Below are 5,886 nucleotides of genomic sequence, written 5' to 3'. Positions count from 1 at the left end.
AATTTTGTGTATTAGCCCAGTTTCATAAATATAATGGAAGAGTGGATATAAAGCTGATATTTACACTTCTTCAATAAAGCCAGAATGGCAGAAGTAGAGGTACTCTGACAGTGCCTAAAAAACTTAATTACAAGTTTTGCCAGTAACAGACTCTTTATGAACTCGTTCCACATTCACATAAGGAAGATGCAAAGTTTTCCTGTTCTCCAGAGAATACTATTTTCAAATGTTTGCTTTATTCTCTATGTAGATATATTTAATATTTATAAAGTCCACACCTTACCCTGACAAGCTTTAAATGCTTTTTTAGGTGTAGTAAGCAGGTTAAATAGTTGCCACATTTTCAAAAGAAATGCAATGGTAGATGCAGAAATACAGGAGCAATTTTCAAGATGAAAGCTGTGCTGCTAGAAATGAGTTGGCATACATAGATATAGAGATATATAGATATATATATATATATGACTGTAAACAAGTAAGATTGATAGATCTATGTTAAGCTTTTGCATTTTGACAGTAGGATAGAAATATGCCAAATGATTTAGAGATCATAGCAAAAATGTATTTGCAAGAGAAGCTTGCAATAAAAACTTCTCTCCAAGAGAAAATCCTACCAAGCAAGGATGTCTGGGAAAGTTTTCAATTACAAAGTTGAGGAGAGGGAAAAAGAAATTTAAAGACATGGAAGTGATTTACTGGCTTCAGCACAGGCAATTAATTAACAGAAAGCAAGCTTTCCACCTACTTCAAGCTTCACTTTCAAAAGGATATATAGTCCTATGGCAAATAATTTTTTAACCAAATTTTTGCTGTGTTAACAATAGATGTTCTCAAATATGCTGAATGTTACCTCTGCATTTTACACTAACAGCTGTTTCGAACAATGCAGCTGGAAAGCCATGGCGTGCACATGGAGAGAAGAGCTGCTGGAGTCTCCACCTGACACTGGAATAAAGCCCAGCACTCCCCCAGGGTTCGTGCCCAGGTGGTGATTATCGGTTCAGATATCAGCTGGGGGCCTGTGGACCAACCCATGGGATGAAGGGCACTCTGCTTTCTGCAGAAACAGATTTGTGTTGCCCTACTGTCTCACAAGCAAACAGCACTGGATTGCTTCTGGCAATAAGAAAAGTTTCCTGGGAACAGATGACCTGGTCTGACACCTCAGGCCAGCAATCCCCCTCTTCTGATCCTGTCAGCTTGCAAAGGTGAGCCCAGGTGCACACACCACCACTGGAGCACTCCTTCCAGAGCTATTAAATTGTTCTTACAGTCTGCTTCAATTATTAAACTGTTCTTATCTCCACCCATGAGTTTTACTTCTTCCACATGCAATTTTCCTCCCTAGTGGGGTGACAGGAAGGACAAGAGGAGTGAGTGGCTGCACAGTATTTGTCAGCTGGGGTTAATCCACAACAAGATTGATTCCTGAAAATGTTTTTAAGAGGTGCACTTTTTGTATTTTTTTCTGGGTGGATGGATGGCACAGTCTTAGCCAAATAGAACAAAGAGCTAATAAATATCTAAGATTACACTATGTAATTACAACAAACACTCCTAATCATAATGTTGAAATTATCATTGGGATTCTATGGAAGTGTTTGAGAACACAACAGGTTTACCTTAATGATACAAAAAGGACCAACACACATTGATGCCAGCTAGAGACAGAGCTGCCTTTGCTTCAGCTTGTGTGAATCAGCACAGCCCAAGCTCTCATCCATCCTGTTCACACCCTGGCCGCAGCTCCTTCCTCTTAGATGGGCACTGGGAGTGAAGACAAAGCTTCTTCCGCTTCCAGAGAACTTCTAACATATCACAGGCTCCCATCTCCAAGGTCTGCACACACTTTATTCTTCTGCTATCCACTTCTACATCCTATTATGGTGCAAATGTATCCTTTCCCTCAAACCCAAGTTTAGTGGCAGAGGTTTAACTTCCATGGAAACACTCCACATGCAGCATCACACAAACTGCATGTATATATTTGATCATCACTAATGGCTGGTTTTACTACAGAACAGACAAAACAGTAAGTTAAAAAATCATTCAGGTTTGAAACAACAAATATCCCCACAACCTTTAAAATCCAAAAATTCATCACTTAAAAGTGAGGATTTCCAAGCACAGGCAGTAGTCACACAGTGTCTCAGGGAAACGTGATACACCTTTTTTGTCCCATGCACACAAAGTGAGAGCACTGCCTCCACTGCCAAAGCATTTTGGTGACAGCTGAAGCTGGTGGATCCTTTGGGTAACACCCAGCCTGAGTGAAACTGAGTGTCACAGGCTTTGACCTTCAGTAATGTCTCTTCTCTAATTAAGAAAGCCTGATACTGGGAAGTGGAAAGAATTGTTTTGTTTGCAAGAAAAAGACAATTCTGGCTGCAGAATAAGCTGAACAAAGAGCAGTGTTTGTATGATAATTGAAACTTCCAGGTTACAAGCAAAGACAGACAAAGGTTAAAGAAATAATTTTAACAATACACTGTACTTCACATACAAAACCAAGTGTGACACCCTGTCATCTGTTCACAGCAATCTCTGTCTCCTCCCAGACTGAGCAAACAGCCAAACCCTGTAAATGTATTGCTGCTAAAAACACAGGAGAGAACTACAGCAACACAGTATTTCCATCAGTTAATCACACATTTGCTCTGTGGTGACCCACTTTCACATCACCTTGGGATATGCAGGAAAGGATTTTAGTTATAGACTGCTAACAAATGAAAAAAGAAAGGTTAAATGAAAATTTGAGCCCTCTTTTTGTTTGTGCAAAATAGTCATTACCCAGCTGAAGAGACAAATCAAGCACCAGTTACAAGTTCACTCATAACTAATGGAAAAGGTCCAAGGTTGAAAGCTTTAGTGTTGATTCCCCTTAAAACTTGAGGGTAATGGCTTTTAAAATGTTACAGAATTCCTATGACTGTGTATTCAGCTAAGGCTGGAATTCACCAGATGATGGGAGACCTGTCCAGGTTTTCCCAGCTAAACACAAGTGAGAGCTAGAAGGTATCCTCACAGATTACAAAGAATTATTTCAACAGTCACAGTATTTAAATAAGTAACTACTGAAAAAAGCCCAGCAATCAGGTGCCAAGACTGGGAATTCCTCCTTACCATCTCTTTTCTTCCCTTTCCTCTCCCTTGTCTCACAGTATCACAATAAAAAGAGAAAACATGCCCTTCACCAGAATTAAGAATAACTTCTTGACCATCAGAGGCAGAACAGGATACAGGTTTAGATAAGATACAAAACTACCTAAAGGTACAGGCCAAGCTCTGGCAAAAATCAGTGACCCTGTGAACAAAATGTTCAATTAACATTAAAAACAATGTACATGTTAAGAGTTGGAGCTAAATTAATCAGTCACTTCTTCCATTTCAAATCTGTATTTGCATATGTAAACAGTGCAGCACTCACAGATTTATCTGAAATAAAATGAGAAAATGGGCAATTTCCCTCTAGAGGGGCAGATGTTTAAGTTGCTCTTGTGATTTTTCACAGATGTTCCCCTCCTAGTATATTTTAAATGGGATTTCTGTCTCAGTTCTGAAAATCCACATTCTCATGCCAAAATGCAGGCAGCTGCTAAAGGCTGTGTGCACATTTTGTGATACCTGCACAAGCAGCCAGAACCAGGAGGAAAGGACTTCTGCATCCACATGTACCCACAGCAGGTTCCCACTGGGATATGCCCCAGCTTGGCTGCTGCAGCTTTTCTGTGGTAACTAAGGATATGACTGATGGATCTTCTCCATAAAGAGTGAAAACTGTGGGATTTATTACAAATATTACAGAATACCACGAGGCCCCAGAGTGCAGGGTCTCCTTGTTCTGAGCATTGCACAATCCTCAGCAAGGAGCTTGCACCTGCCTCAGGAGCTTCCAGGATAAAAAGGTGAGCCTAAAAGCTGGCAGTGTCCCTGCTGGTGCTCCCACACTGGCACAGGGGGAAAAGGACACATTCTCGGGGGTTTCAGACTGCTAACAAACATGCTTAATGCCAATATCAGAGCCACTGCTAATTAGCAGCACACAGCCCTCCCTTACTGCTCTTGCACCCTGAAGAAGAAAATAAAATGACATTTGGAAACGTGATAGAACAGAAGGGGTAGAACAGCCTTCTTCCTGAAAGTCCAAAATCAAGGACAGGAAATAAAGGGAGAATGTGAAAATCTCTCCAAACCTTCTCCTAAAATATTAAATAAATAAATGAATGAAAAATGTCAAATGGCAGCCTGGTATGTTTTCCTTAAATCGGTTCCTTCACAGCCTGGGGTAAGGTCAGTGGGGGCTCACACTCTTCCAGTGTCCAGTTTATCCTGCAGGGCACCTGTCACTCAAAGTCCTCCTGCACCCAGAGACCTTCCCCCTGCCAGGCAGTCCTTGAGGACGGTCCTTGAGCACAGCTGCAGAGCTCGGGGTGAGCTCCCTGGCAGCAGCTGTGGTGTTCACCAGCAGACAAGTGGGCTTGGAAAGGAGCAGCATCCCTCCTTCACTTGCCTTCTCCCCTGCCCAACCCTATCAGTGGATCCAGCCCCTGCTCAGGGTGAGAGTGACAATAATTCACAGATCTGACACGAGTTCCCTGTGTGAACTCTCCAACACACCTTGGGCACACGGGGAGGCGGTGTGGCTGCCTGGGGCAGAGGCTGTTTAAAATACCCACCCTGCTGGAAACAAGCGTTGCCATCCTGCTTTTGCCAGGCTCAGGCGTTCAGGAGAAGGACAAGCAGGGCTGGGAGGTGTTCAGGACAGCAGCCAAGGGCTCTTAGGCAGCCCTGGACCAGGGCTCTCAAAAACAGTCAAAGCAAACAGATAAATATATGAGAACCAGGACTGCAGGGTTTTCTTCTCTGGAGTTTTACAAAAATAATTCAGTTGTAATTGGAGAAGCTGGTATTCATGGGACATTTTCCTTTCCACCAGGCAGATGAATCTATGATTTGTATTCTGATTTTAAATGAGATTCTCACCCGTCTTCAGTGGATTTGATTGATACAGCACATGAGGCCACTCAGTAAAATGATACAGCGTAGATCAAAGCATGAAAGATAATTTTCCCTGAAATGTATGTAGCTAAGGGTAAGTTATGACTCTTTGTTTCACAGTTTATGGAACACAATTTCATTTAAAGCCTAAATCTGTCATTTCAGCATTGTTTATCAAAACGCATCCAATACCCTCTCCCCCAGAAGAATGGTACCAAGTCAAAGGCAGAAAATCAAACCTGTACAAAGGCATTATTTCAAATATTTAACCAGCTTGTGATTTGCATAAATATTATCCACATATGATGCATTTGATGCAAGCAAAAGTAATTCATCTGCAAGTTAAATATCCAGAGTGGCAAAAGGTGCTGTAAAATTTATGACAGAAAGGCTGCCTGATGTATACCTAAAGATGCTATGAACTGCCTTCACCTGCTTGTATATCTATATTTCATCACTTTGGTTTTTGTCATGCAGGAGCTGAAGAATATTCCCAACAATGCTCATTTTTAATCTTCTTTCTTCATTACCTGTTTTTTTTTTTTTTGGCTCACTGGCACTATGGGAGTAGATTTTTCCTCAAAATTATTTCCCTGCCAAATTACTATGTGCAACATAATTAAATCCACTCCGTTTTGGATTTTATTTGTGTTTGTTTTTTTTTTTTTTTTTCATTACAGAAACAGGAGGCTGGTTGGTTAAAAAACAGCCTTGCAAACAACCCTGGCACCTTCCCTTCCTCCCAGTAAAGCTGCATCATCCCTTTGAGTGAATGTTTACAAACTTAATAGGCTAAAGTGAATTTGGGAGAAATTCCAGAAAGAAAAGAATAGTCATAAGAAAACCCATGGAAAGAGGAAGAAGAGAGAGGACAAAGATAAAACAAAA

The 5,886-nt window shown here is 41.1% G+C and overlaps 1 long non-coding RNA gene across 1 annotated transcript; it reads right to left on the bottom strand.

Moving 5' to 3' along the window:
- Positions 1-1,437: 1,437 nt before the first annotated feature.
- Positions 1,438-2,289, bottom strand: LOC137483367 (uncharacterized). Its single transcript, XR_011004439.1, has 2 exons — positions 2,169-2,289; positions 1,438-2,013 (listed from the first exon to the last, which is right to left on the bottom strand). It is a non-coding gene; the product is annotated as an uncharacterized lncRNA (long non-coding RNA).
- Positions 2,290-5,886: the final 3,597 nt, after the last annotated feature.

This window comes from Anomalospiza imberbis, chromosome 16, assembly GCF_031753505.1.
Source record: "Anomalospiza imberbis isolate Cuckoo-Finch-1a 21T00152 chromosome 16, ASM3175350v1, whole genome shotgun sequence".
NCBI lineage: Eukaryota > Metazoa > Chordata > Aves > Passeriformes > Viduidae > Anomalospiza > Anomalospiza imberbis.
Note: the sequence above shows the minus strand (reverse complement) of the source record. Positions and strands in the feature narration are given on the sequence as shown.